The following is a 14,643-nucleotide window of genomic DNA, read 5'->3' on the forward strand; positions in this document are numbered from 1 at the left end:
CAGCATAGAAGGTGCCTGCAGGGGCTGACTCACCGGGCCATGTCAGGACCGGAGACTGCTCTGTAGTTAATGACGCCGCTGTCTGTTATCAGAGCTGCGTGAGCACAAACCGCGGGTCACTGTGTGTGTCAGGAGAGGTGCCCTCTGTCCCCCGGACACTCTGGAATTTTTGGGGGTGTGAAGTGCAGTCACATCCTTTCCCCCAAACAGCAGGATCTCTGGTGCCAAGATCTGGGTGTGAAATAAACCGAGGAGAGCGCAGGCGTGGATGGCCTGTCACGCTAGCACGTCTCCGGGTGACAAGGAATCACACATATGCTTTCATGGCATTAGCTTTCCAGGAGTGTTTACCGAACGCCTGCTCAGGTACCATGGAGGCACCCCGTGCGCGAGGATGACGGACGATTCCGCTGAGAAAGGATCGAGCGGTCAGTGCGTGGAGCAGAAGCCTCCGGGGGTGTTGAAGCAGGAGGGGACGTAAGGTTGGAAATCCAGGGCCGAGAACCCCCAAGGAAGCCTGGAGGTGCCCAGAGTCTGGGCTCCGGATGGCCCTCTGAGCCCCTCTGAGCCTCCGTCCATCACCAGGGAGGAGGAGGAGCCAGGAACCCCTGTCACCAGCACGGCCGCCTCAGCCGCCTCTTGACAGGGACATTGGGGAACGCGTGGCCCGGCCCTGGGTGGCACGGAGCAGCCACGTGGGCAGGACGGTGCCGGGGGTTCCATTTCATTGTCTTGTGACTGTCAACATCCTCAATCGGGCATTCCTACCCGCGAGGCCCCTTCAGGTCGCAGGGAATACAGCAGCGTGTGCCTCCTCGGTGCTGTTGGTGCAAGGACAGCGCTTGAGGCTGCGGGAACAATCGCCCAGGTCCCCCGAGGCCGGGCCATCGCGGACAATGCGGCTGGGGTTCTGGGGTCTGATCAGGGCTCCCGGGAAAATCATCATGAGAAGCCATCATCAACAAAGCCATCCACAGTTCTCGGGAGCTGATTACACGGCAGGCCCCGTGCTAAGAGCTCTACCTCCATTACCGCCTTTTATTTGTTTCCTTTTCAAATTTCATCTGTGAGTGGGTAATGGAGTCACAATTCCGAAGAGCGCAGATAAATATCCCCGTCCCCTGGCCATCGGTGCCGGTAATGATGTGTGTGTGCCGGGCAGGGTTACTCCACGCATAATAAGCAAATACCTCCATGTACTATGTACTATGGACTCCTATCTTGTTTTCCTTCTTTTAACACACAAATGAGGACATCCGTGCCCGTTCCACACTCGGCATTCCCGCTTAACCATGTGCTGTCGTGTGCGGTTCTCTCCGGGTCAGAACAGAAAAGCACCCATTTATTTTCCTTTATTTCGGGAAAGACAGCATTATGCCCCATGCACGGTTCGGATTCACATTATTTGTTTAGTCTTCTATTAAAAGCCATTGGAATTCGTTTCCATTTGTCGGTGAAGACAAACAGCGCTGCAGGGAGAAACCTCGCGTACAAGTCGTTTTCCGCTGTGGGCGTACACACCCGGAAGAGGGATGGCTTGTCCGGGGCGTGTGCCTTGTGATCTGGGCGGCCGTGCCATGCCCCGCCCCCCCGTGCCAGTCACACCTGCCCACAGGGCCGGCCGCCAGCACGGCAGGTCACCCAACTTCTGTGCCGCTGCCGGTGAGCCGGGTGAAAGCGGGCATCCTTGTAAAGTCACCTTGGACATCGTCTCCTTGCAAATAAGCGTCTTTCTGTGCGTTTGGTCATTTGCACTTGCGTTTATATTTTCTTCTATTTTGGGTCACCTCTCTGACTTCAATTTCTAAAAGTTCTTATTTCCAAAAGAGAAAGGTTGACCTTTATCTATGCCAGGGGTCCTCAAACTACGGCCCGCGGGCCACATGCAAATACAAATATTATATTTGTTCCCGTTTTGTTTTTTTACTTCAAAATAAGATATGTGCAGTGTGCATAGGAATTTGTTCATAGTTTGTTTTTTTTTAAACTATAGTCTGGCCCTCCAACGGTCTGAGGGACAGTGAACTGGCCCCCTGTTTAAAAAGTTTGAGGACCCCTAGTCTATGCTGTAAGTAGCTGATATCCTCACCCCCCATAGACGTGGCTTTGCCGTGCTAGTTTTGAAAACTGGGTGCCACTGAGATTTTATCAGCCTCTTCAGTTTGGGGGCGTGTCAGAGGGTGTCTCCCATTGTGATGCAATGAAAACGGACCCTGTGTTTCCCCAGCACGGCTGTGGCCCTGCTGGCACGTTTCCATCTCGGGTCCATCGCAGGTGGTTCTGGCACAAGATGCAGGTCTGTGTGCTTTGTCCTTTGCTGATGGCTACCCTGTTACCCCAACACCATCTGACAGGGCCAGAAATGGAATGTTGGGGGCCAGTTAGAGTTGTAAGAAATGTTAATCCTGCTCTGTAACTGGGACTGGTTTGTTCTGATTACAGAAGCCACATTCTAACCAGGCTGGGAGGTGCAGGTGGGACCTGGGAGCTCACCTGGAAATGCAGCCCATCCTCCCCCTCAGGGAGCTGCCTATGGCCATGGAAAGATTAACAACCTGTTGCAGAAAGCAGAGCCGCCAGCCCTTTGAAGACCCCCGGCCTTTGCACACCCACAGGCCTGTGAAAATCTCCAGACCTGTAAACTGCCCATTCGGCCTCCCCTTTGCCTCCTTCCCCATGGAACCTCTGTCCTTCTACCCAACATGAGCAGCCGGCTTACGGGGAGGGGCAGAGCTGATTCTGTGGGTGACCTGCTGCTCGTCCAGGCTGCCGGCAGGACGGGAATACACGCTCCTATGATCCAACCCTGTCTCTGCTGAATCGGCTCCGGGAGTGGCAGGCAGCCCGCACCCACTGACTGTCCCGCTACACGTCCACGGAAAACCCGTCCTTTCTCACTGGGTTGCGATGCTTCGTTTCTTACACACCATGATCTTGCCTACTTCCCACGACCATCCTCGAGGGCAGTGTTTGTCTCCCACCACACAGGCGAGGCTCCGAGTGGCTACACGACTCGCGTCACACACTGTGGTGGCCCAGGCCTGCGTCCAGCAGCCGCCGGGCTGGGCTGTCTCTCTCGGCAGCAGTCCTAGAAGTTGCTTTGTAAGGAGCTGAGCCCCCACCCAACCCACGGCCTTCATGTCACTGGGGCTCGGCTCAGCTCCGTCTGTCTCTGTGGCTACTGTCCCCACCACCACCTACTGACACCCACTCTCTGCAGCTCCTGAGCACTAAGGCTTTAAAAGGGAGGCTGTGGGGTCTGCCTGCAGCCGCCAGGGAGGTCCTCTCAGGCAGGACTCCTCCTGGCGACGGCCAGCGGGTGGTTGTAATCCAGGGCCCGGTCCCCTGGGAGCCACGGTCGTGGCAGCAGGGCTGGGCTGTGTGGCATCAGCCACCCACGGACGAGCATCCGCTCTGAGGCTCCGCAGAGGGGCCCTGCTCGCTGCCTCGGGTGGTGATGGGAAATGCTGTCACTCCGTGTGAGTCACCTCTGTGACTTCTGTGTCGATCAGGACTCTGGGTTGTGACAGAAGGCCAACTTGAACTTCAGCAAAGAAGTCCATCTTGTCTTCTCCTCGAACCACAGAGGAAGCTGGGGCCAGCTTGCCCCGGGGGTGCCAGGACTCGGGAACATCAACGCCATCAAGTCTGTCTGTCTTCTTGGCTCTTGTCCCCCCTTCTCTTTCCGTGACCCCTTCATTCCAGAGGAGGCAGCCAGGAGGAGCTTAAACAGCACAGTTCACACCATCTCAGGGAGAGGTTCAGCGTGACCAGAGCTGTGTCCAGGGAAGGGAGGCACGCGGCTTATCACTGCCCAGCCTGGCCAGGTGACCGGCACCGCTGACCCAAACTGGGTGCCAAGAGGAGCAGGGGGCGGGTCTGCTGTGGCCCGGAGGCGGGGTGGATCTTAGGTTGTCTGGAGTGGTCAGGGGTTTCTCCTTGTAAAGCCACCCGTGAGCCGAGGAAACAGCAACAAGATAAATCCCCTGGCCCTTTGCTCCCCAGGAAAACGTTCAGTGTCCCAGACTTCCGAGTCTCTGAGTCATGTGGGCGGGTGATTGAATCGGGAGGAGCTCATCTCATCAGCAAAGTCTTCCTTGAGTCACTGCGCTGACAGCTGGGAGATCAGGCAGTGGGATGTCCTAGGGTTTTGGGGGGCCTGCAGAGGAACTGTGCAGCGAGGGGAAGGGGGCGGTGTGTGAGTGTGTGTATGAGTGTGTGAGTGTGCAAGTGTGTGTGAATATGTGTGCATGCATGTGTGTGTGTGAGTGTGTGAGTGTGCAAGTGTGTGTGAATATGTGTGCATACATGTGTGTGTGAGTGTGTGTCTGAGGATATGTGTGTGCATGTGAGTGTGTGTGTCTTTGATATGTGTGTGCATGTGAGTGTGTGTGAGTGTGTAAAACCAAACTCTATGCTGCTTTAGTGGAAACTGAAATAAGGCTCAGGGTCAGGAAGCGTATGTACTTTTTAACTCAATATTGCAAAGCCGCTGCTCAGCATTTTTTTCAAGTCCAATCAGTTAAATGTCTTCTCGCTTTCTCTCCCTTCCTGGGTAAACGATGAGGTTTTAATGTTCTTGAGAATCATTTCATGATAAAGACATGGCTCCAGCCCATTTAAACTCCCTCCGATGGGCTAGAGCTGATGTTATGATTTTTTTTCTCTCCAAAAAGGAGAATTTTGTTTCATCTTACACTCGATGTAAATTCTTACCGTCAGAGCGCACACATCCGCGTCTAACACTTACGGGAGTCCTTTGATAAATGACACTGTAGACGCAGGCAATTCCCTACATCTTCTTCACAAGCTTGAAATGTATAAGGTTTCCTTTTAATACAATTGTCTGCCCAGCTAACAGGCCATTTTGCAGTCCATCTGTATTTATCATTTGGATAAAGAACACCCTCACCTTAGATTTCTTATTTGCACAGGAACATAAATATCCAAGTAACTGGCAATACCTTGCCCACAATTTGATTTGGTGGCTCGGGGGGAAATAGCTCCGATTTTGATAACTGCTTGACCCCTTTCCACCACATGCCTGTGACTTCCGAAGTGTGTGCTGTGGATCTGATGAACGTGCACCGGGGTGCTGAAATGCACTTTTGAATCAGTCATGCCGTTATCGGATTTCCTCTGGGCCCTCGTCACACCTTCACTTAGGCTGCCTTGGGGGAGGGGCTGAGAAAGTGTCAGCGTGGCTCAACTTTCCAGGTTCCACCTGAGATGGTCACGGATCACAAATGTATAGAATTGTTGGAAACTGAGTCACTTTTCTATTATGTTGGTGCAGTCAAAAAGCCTGTTATCTTATCCTATATAATCCTATATAATAAAAGGATAATATGCAAATTGACCCTAATGGCGGAATGACCAGGAACAACCGGTCGCTATGACATGCACTGACCACCAGGGGGCAGATGCTCAGCACAGGAGCTGCCTCATGAGGATCGGGCCTACGCCATCAGCCTGACATTCCCGACGGCTCCCAGACTGCGAGAGGGCACAGACCGGGCTGAGGGACCCCCCACCCCCACCAGTGCACGAATTTTCGTGCACCAGGCCTCTAGTTAATAAGAGCAAAATCCATTTTTCCCCAAAATGCTTAAATTAACCCATTTTTATAGTTTTTAGTAGTTATTTTTCAAAATAGATTTCAGCCCCTAACTGTTACAAACATGCTATAAAATATAGCAAAATAAAGGCATGCGTATCAGGAGATATGTTATATCTTAGGTATGTAACAATTATATCTTTCTTCATTTGCTGCTATTTATTGCCCATGGCTCACAAGCCACTTTCCCGGGGCTGTTCAGCTGTATACTATACAACAGGTAAAAGGAAAATTTAAGCACAATTTAAGCACGATTACGTTAACTTCTCTTTCCCAGAAACTCATCAGGTTCCAGGAAGTCCTCAGGGACCCTGATTGCTCCCAGCCATTTCTCCTCGTTCCTTAGAATGGGCCCCTGACTCATGGGCCAAAACAGTTGCCAGGGTGCCTGGCATCACAGCCTGGTTCCAGGCAGCAGGACAGAGGAAGGAGAGAAGTTTTAAAGAGTCCTGGGTATGCCATGTCATGCCACTTGCAGTGATTGCCGTGTGTGTACCTCTCTTCACACTCCTTTAAGGACACTTGGTAGTAATGTCACGCATTTCTGTTTATGTCTTATCAGCCAAAACTTAACTACGTCGTCACATCTCCCGGCACGGGGTGGGGGCAGATGTAATCTCTGAGTTGGTCAGCAGTGGGCGCAGCTAAAAATCAGGATTCTGCCAAAGTCGGACAACACGGCCACACCCTCATTTTACGAGGAGATGAGGGGAGAGAGGGGGGCCTGCCAGGGAGAGGAAACCGGGCTCTTCCTGTTTAAAACAGCGACTTCCAGGTCAACCATCTTCTGAGCCAAGGCTGCCTCTCTCCTCTCTCCCTCCTCCTCCTCTCCCTGTGCGTCTGGTTAAGGAGAAGGTTAGCACTTCACGGGACAGCTGGGGGGCGGGGGGGCTCTCTCTGTGCGCTGACCCCCTGCACGGGCCCTGGTGGCCCCACATCAGGCTGAGACGCTGCCTGTGCTGGTGGTTCCGTCTTGGGGTTGCACCGCTGCTGCTGCTGCTGCTGCAGACAGCAGGCTGGCTGCCACCTACTGGTCAGGCGTCCCCCAGGCCTCTCCTGACCCACCTGTTCGCTCAGAACTTCCACTCCTGGGGCCCGGGGACTTCTCACCTGAGGGCAGGCAGAGGGCAGCCAGGGGCGGGACCTCTGGCGCATCCTCCTCCTTGTCTTTTCCCCCCTAGACTCTGTCTGGGGGGTGAGGGCTCCCAGGTCTTCTAGGGGACACAGGTGCCAGCCCCACCTTTCTGCCACCTCCTCCCTCAAGGTCCAACCCGGGGGGGAGGAGGCGTCGGGGGCGCGGGGGTCTTAGGTCTCTGTCCGGCTTTCCTCTCTCCTTTGGCGCTTTGATTTCTGAATTCACACTCCGATGGCCAGGGCTCGTCCGTCCCGTTCACCAGCACCCCTGCCCGCCCCTCCTGCTCTGCCGGCCCCCCTCCGCGCATTTCCGTGCGCTGGGCCCCAGGGTGAGGGCGGGGTGTTCTGCCCCCCTTACCTGGTGGCACGGAGGAAGGGAGACGGTCCCTGTGCTGAGGGGCGAGCCACTGTTTCTCACAAGAAACTCTCTCTCTCCCGTTTTCGTCTCTCGTGCTGGTGTGAAGTTCCCCGACATCAGAGCAATGAAAAGGACAAGACAATTCTCCCGTGACACGTGGGGCTTCGGGCCCGGGGCGTTTATTGGCTTAGATATTTATTTATTACTCAGAGTGTTTTTTCTGTCCAGGTCTAATAAGTCCGCTGGAGAGACCCCGGCAGCCGCTTTCTTACAAGGTGACCAGATATTAATCTGAAGATGAATTCGGGTCCCGCCACCTCCCCGGGGCCGGACGAGGTGCTGTGACTGTGGGTTGGACGTGGCGTTCTTTCCCTTTGAGAGAGAAAAGGCCTGGGGATCTCAGCGCTTTATTGCAGGTGACCTGGCGTCTGAGGCTCTGTAATTTCCTGTCTGGGAGAAGCTGTGAGCTCTGCTGGGGGCTCTGTTTGTGGCAAATATTTGTGCTGCTCCCCAGGGGGGCGGGGCCCTGGAATGATTCCTCTGGGTCGGCGTGGCTCCTCTGTGGAATGTAAACCTGTCCAATCCCCCAAGTCCCAAACCTCATCCTAAAACAAAAGCTAACGAGACACGAGCGAGGTTTTCTCAGCACCTGTGGCCCAGAGGAGGGAAAGCCACCCCGCCCCTGAAAACGAAGCGAAGTATTTATGTCTATGATTATTTTATTTCCTATGGCCAAAGTAGTTCAGAAATATATATATTAAATCAAATAAAACAAAATCATATAAAACAGCAGACAGTGCAAGTCTCTGGTAAACCGGCTGGAGAAGTCAGTGTGTCTTGGTGCAGATTGAATTGTGCGATTTTATTTTTTTTTTAAATATATTTTATTGATTTTTTACAGAGAGGAAGGGAAAGGGATAGAGAGTTAGAAACATCGATGAGAGAGAAACATCGATTTAGCTGCCTCCTGCACACTCCCCACTAGGGATGTGCCCGCAACCAAGGTACATGCCCTTGACCGGAATCGAACCTGGGACCCTTTAGTCTGCCGGCCAACGCTCTATCCACTGAGCCAAACCGGTTAGGGCGAATTGTGTGATTTTAAAAGACATGCAAAGTTTGGGGAACCACAGGGTGAGGAAATAGCGCAAAGCTAGAAGCATTACTTTTGTCTCTTGTGTTTTTAATGTGGCTACGAGCTTTTTGTGGGGGTTTTTTTGTTTGTTTTGTTTTTATTGATTTCAAAGATGAAGGGAGAGGTAGAGAAAGATAGAAACATCCATGATGAGAGAGAATCATGGATCGGCTGCCTCCTGCACACCCCACACTGGGGATCAAGCCTGCAACCTAGGCATGTGCCCTGACCAGGAATTGAACCATGACCTCCTGGTTCATAGGTCAATGGCACTCAGTGGAGAATCAGCCACCACGGCCAGGCAATACTAGTTTTTAAAATTACATACAGGGGTCACGTTAGACTCATCGGTCAGCACTGCTCTAAGCTATGGAGCCCAACAGACCTTGGTTTCCACCTTAGCTGGGCCAGCGTTCCCTCCTAAATGTGCAGAAGTTGCTGGTAACCCGAGTCACTAAGCATCAAGATCATGGACATAGGAAGGCAGCTCACAGCAAATGCTTTCTCTCTGCTCTTCTCAATAATGTGATTTTTTTTGGGGGGGGGGGGGTCTTTTTGCTTTACAATTGCTCATATTTTCTGCCCAGGAGTGGAAGTGGGGGGAGTTAATTCCATAACTTTCAATTGCCCCTGGAATTTGGCTCCCTGGCGTCCCCGGTGAGGTGAGATGGTTGGGCCGACGTTTGGCTCTGATCATAAGCAAGGCTTTCTCAAGCTGCCTGTGCCCCGGCCTCTCCGGAGGGTGCGGTGTGGTCTCGCGTTACTGTTCACCCTGATTCCATTACTCTCCACTCTAGAAAATGCAAAAGGCCCTGCACCCTAATGGATTATGTTGGGATGTTCATCTTGAAATCATTCATCTTTATTGATTCTTTTGACATACACGTTTGGGGCCCATGAAAAGCGAATTCCCTGTGGACCACAAATTAATTTCCTTCATAAATCCACTCCAAGATGCCAGGCTAGTTCATTTTCCCTGGGGGTTGATACATGGGGCAGATTGAGTCATTTGGAAAATGTGTGTCTTACCAGTTGAAAACATTTTTATGTAAAAACTTCCCCTCTATTTTAGTTAGGCATTCAAATTAATTATATATATATATATATATTTCATTTACAATTTTTTGGACTCCTCTTGAGAGTCCTTTGCATGTATGTATAGTCATCTGCAAAGATTTAAAGCATCATTAATATCACAGACCTATTGATCTAAGAGCCTCAAACTGTGGTGGGTTGCTTGGAGTTCACAGCAGATTATGCAGCGACAAGCTTTATGCTCCATGACCGAGTGCCAGACATCACCCTTGTCCGTGGCCCTCGGTGCTACCGTCCCCAAAGGGCTTCCCCGCATGTCCCTCAGCGAGGCCTGAGTGAAGAGAGTAGAGAGGGGTCAGGCCTTCTCTTCGTGGGAAGCGTAGGAAAGACCAGGCTTGACCACCGTGGCTGTGGTTCCCTGTTTCCCGGGCTCTGGAAGGGGCTCCAGGCACCAGGCTGAGCCCTTCCCGGAGCTGCCCTCGCCCCCGACGCCTGTCAGCCTGTCTCACCGCTCGGGACGCCCTGTCCTCCAAAACACCCCCTAGGATTCTGGGCCCCTTCACCAACTTTATGACCTAAGTTCCGGTTCAGCTACAAAGGAAGGACGACCAAAAATCACAGTGACCTACATTAGATGGGACTTTATTCCTTTCCCGGGTGAACCGAGACCTGAGGCGGGCACCCCGGGCTGCTCGTGTGGCCCCCCAGGTCTGGGGGCTCAGCTTCCTTTTGTCCTCCACGGACGCCCGCCGTCAGGTCCGCGGGCCAGTGCGCAGGGAAGAAGGTGAGGTGGGGTCTACCGTGGCTGTGACGATGGCTTCCTGGAGTCACACAGAGCACTTCTGCTGTGTGAGACGGCCAGCTCAGTCCCTGGGCTGCACTCCGGTGCCAGGGAGACTGGGGGATCCTGTCTTGGCTCTGAGAAGCCACACTGTTGCTGAAAGTCATTCTTCATATTAACAAAGAAGGGGAAAGAGGATATTGAGGTCAAGAACTAGTCTCTTCTGGTCTTAGCCGGTTTGGCTCAGTGGATAGAGCGTCATCGGCCCACGGACTGAAGAGTCCCGGGTTCGATTCCGATCAAGGGCACACAGGTACCTTGGTGGCGGGTTCCCCGGCCCTCGTCTGGGTGCATGGGGGAGGCAGCCAATCGATGTGTCTGTCTCTCATCGACGTTTCTCTCTGTCTCTCCCTCTCCCTTCCACTCTCTCTAAAACTCAATGGAAAAAATATCCGTGGGTGATGGTTAACAAACAAACAAAAGCACAACAAATAATAGGCATTGGCTGAATGGCTTCAGAAAATCCACTCAGCGGATTTTAACGAGGACGTCTGTGTGCCAGGCACGGCGTCAGGCTCCGGGGTGTCCAGATGGAGCAAGGCTGAGGATGGTCCCTGCCACCTTGGACCCTGTGTTAAGAGAGACACACCGACCAGCACATAATTTCCCCAACGTGATGTTGCCGAGGGTCCCACCAACCGAGGGTCTTTGGGGGGGAAGCGATGCTTAACCTGCACTAGAAGGATCAGGGGGACTTGAGCCGGATGACGGGGTAACTGGGGGAGCCGGGGGCGGGCAAACTTAACCAGTATCTGGAGACTCCTCACCAGCTGGTTTCCATACCCCCAGGAGACCTGACACAGGCGGTAGTGGACATACTATGGGGGCTCCAGCCTCGCCACATAGTAGGGATTTGGGAGCAACAAGGAAGATTGCTTTGAAGCAGTGTTTGCAGAAGAAGAAGTTTGTATGTAGATCTTATTCTATTTTCAGTGGAGAATTAGTTGAGGGGAAAGGTCACCCTTGACCGCCCGTCAGTGCGGCAGCCGTGGGTGCTTGTCTGCAGCCATGCCACGCGGGGGCCTGAGGCACAGGAAAAGGGGCCTCACAGAACCGCACTCCGTGGTTGGTGTCTCTCTCCTTTGATCGCGGGCACTTCTCAGCTCTCACCCCTCCTGCGAACGCGTTCCTTCCCTACCTCCTCCAGCGGCATCAGGGACCGCACTGACCCCACTGAGTAAAGAAATCGAGAAAAGAGTTCTTCGCCGTCTTGTAAAAAGTCTACGGCGAAGTGGCTGTCGGTCTCATCGGTCTGAAATCTTTACCAGGGGCTGCACACCCCTACGGGCCAGGCCTCCATCGCTTTGTGAGCTCTTTGAGTTCATCATCCTATCAGTCCCGCCATCGGCTCCTGGTGCGGTTCTTCTTCCTCATTTTCCAATGAGAAAACAGGCTCAGCCAGGCTCCGTGGGTTCCTGAGGTGCCACAGCTGAGGCGGGCAGGACTGCTCTCTCTGGGCTCCAACCGCCGCCCGGAGTGGCCCGGTTTGGAGGCTGAGGCAGAGCGCGGTGGGAGTGACAGTGCGTAACCCGGGTTTCTCCAGCTTCAATGTGCGTGCGAAGGGCGGGGAACGTGAGCTTCGCGGCCCCACACAGCCCCGCCCGGGACTCTTCCACACCCAGCATGACATCAGACAGCGAGCCTCCTTCTCTGTGTCTCTCCCACGGCGTGGGGCGGGCTTCCCCACCGACACGGACACGGGAGACTTGGGGTGCTTGTCACAGAGGCAGGTCCCCAGGCTCCCACCCCGGGTCTGAGCGACCACACCTGCGTCCGCAGAGCCTCGCACGGCCGTCTGGCCGCTGAGCAGCGCCGTCCGGTCCCGGGAGCCTGTTAAAGGGCATCCCGGGCGCAGGGCACTTGGCAGGGAGAGCCCGCTCTGCCACCCGGGCCGCCGGGAAGGTGGGGAGGAGGGGGGCTACGGTCACTGTTCCCGAGGCGCCACTCACAGTGACTGTGCGGAGCCCTTCACCCACGACCTGCCTCCCGCAAGAAAGGAGCAGGAATCGGAAGAGTAGCTGGTGGGCGTGTGACCTTCCAGGGGCCAGCAGACACCCAGGGCCCTGGGCAGCGCCTGCAGGGAAAGCAAGAGCATCAGGCTTGTCCCAGGCCGAGGGGCCCAGGGAAGAGGTGTCTGCGCCATGCGTCCTTGGTCCGCGTGTCCTGGGACGGGGTCTCTGTGATCCCCGCCAGCCCAGGGCAGCAGCCACTCTACGCCTGGTGCGCGGGGACGTGCTCTTAGCACGATATTTATCTTGCCACGTAGACCAATCTCACCGGCTAGGAAAACACGGCTTATTGCCTCCTTGGGTCGTGCACTCAGCTGGCTGGGCTGCTGCAAAGCCATCTGTGTCTGACGGTGGAAATCACTCATCAGCACAAAGGCTGGGGAATAGACGGAGAGCGGGCGGCGGGCATTTAGAACCGGGAAAGAGGAGACAGAACACCAGGGCCAGGTCCGGGGTGGGGGAGAGGGTGGCGCCAGCGGGGGAGGGGGGCTCCCCTGGGGAACAGAAGTTAAGGGGGACCCCAAAGTTCAAGATAAATGCTTCGAAAACATCAAAGTCCATGGTGAACAAAACACCAAACATGTGACTAAAGCCAGGGTGCCACCGTGCACGGTCCCCCGGCCTCGCTCGCCTTACCCTCCCCCTGGCCTGGTCGGCCAGGGCAACTGCATTTACTCTGACAGCAGCCGGCACACGGGCCGTGGGTTGCTGCTCTGATGTTCAAACAGGATTTAAGTACTTATTCTTGCCCCAGCTGGTTTGGCTCAGTGGATAGAGCGCCGGCCGGCGGACTGAAGGATCTCAGGTTTGACTGTGGTCAAGGGCACATGTGGGCTCGATCCCCAGCGCGGGGCGTGAGGAGGCAGCCGATCAATGATTCTCTCTCATCGTTGATGTTTCTCTCTCTCCCCCTTCCTCTCTGAAACCAATAAATATATTTTTAAAGCATTTACCCTCAATCCTGACCCTCCTGGCACCCTCTCCGGTGTGCTCCTCACCCGCCTCCCCCGAGCCTGCCTGGGCTGCTTTCCTTCTCAGGTTCGCAGAGAAAGTCTAAGTCGTCCGCGGACTCAGAGCTCCCAGGGGCCGGAGGACGCAGGAAGGTCATCAGTTCCCCGTGTGTGGCCCGTTGGGGCCGCGAGGCTGCAGGGCCGCTCCTCGGTCACCCGCCGGTAACTCCCGGCCAGAGAGAAAAGCAACCCGCTTGGATGCATTCTCTTTACCCAGAAAGCATATTTTTGAAACTAAACTGAAGGCCGGGTGAAGGGAGGGGCCGGGGCGGGCAGGGCTGGGCGAGCAATCCGGGCCCAGCTGCCGCCTCCCCCGCCCTTGCTCTCACCTGCGGGGCCCTCAGGGGGGCTCTCAGGGGAGGCATCTTGGGGCCTCCGCAGCTTTAGGGCCTCTGTGTTTATGGCTCTGGATTTAATGGGAAAGACATAAACAGACACTTTCCATCCATTTCACTGCTCCTCGCTCAGGCTCAGCGCGGACAGCAGCTCTGATCACAAGCCTGCGGGCAGAGCCGTAAAGGCCGCATCGACCCCCGACAGACACCCCATTAACGCGTGCCAGTCCCTGCGACAGCCTGGCCCCCTTGGTGTGGATGGATCCCTTGTTTCAAGGCTGAAAGTCACCCAGCCTGTACCTGTCCCCTGGCGGGTTGGTCGCTAGGATGTTGGAAGCAGTAAAACGTGTAAAACTCGGGCTGTGAACCGACCTCCTGGGGGCAAACCCGAGGCTGGAAATGGCTCCCAGCCCTTCCCGGGCAGAGGCACTGGCTCCTGCCTCTCAGCCTGAGCACATCCCACTCCAGGGAGCTGGGGAGGAGGTGCAGGTCCACCTGCTGGCAGGGCCACCTAACCCGCCTGGGCCCAGGGCCGGAGTGAGGGTGCCAGGTCAAAGGTCACGTCCAGGCCGGAAAGGCGGGAAGTCTGGGTGACACAGTGCCAGCCAGGGCAGCGGTGGGACTCCCGGGTCCCCGATCAGGAGCCTGGGGGTTGTGGCTGCAGATGTCTCAGCTTTGCAGACATATAGCAACAGAAAGTTAAAACACACACACGCACGCACACACATACACGTGTGTGCACATGTGCACACTCTAATACACAGACACAGTCTTACACAGATTCACACACGCATGCACACATGCACACATGCACACATGCACACACTAATACACATACACTCACACAGCCTTACACTACCATACGCACACTCACACACGCTCACACACGCTACCACAGCCATCCAGGCATGAGGAGGACGCGCTGACTAGCAGAGTGAGGTGTGTGCCCTGGGTGCCCAGCGCCTGCCCCTGACTTGGAGTTTGGTTCTTTGTGTTAATCTGAGTCTGTCACGCCCTGGAGGGCATAAAAATATACAGTCGTTTTTCGAATAGCACTCAATTTATTGAAATGACCCTCTAGTTTTTCCTCAAACTTTCATTCAACTTTAAAATCTTATTATTTGATTCATAAATCGCACATGTAGGCAATCTCATTAAAGGAGACTTTG

Source organism: Myotis yumanensis, unplaced genomic scaffold (assembly GCF_028538775.1).
Source record: "Myotis yumanensis isolate MYYU_CA2020_CCGP unplaced genomic scaffold, mMyoYum1.0.hap1 SCAF_14, whole genome shotgun sequence".
Classification (NCBI taxonomy): Eukaryota; Metazoa; Chordata; class Mammalia; order Chiroptera; family Vespertilionidae; genus Myotis; species Myotis yumanensis.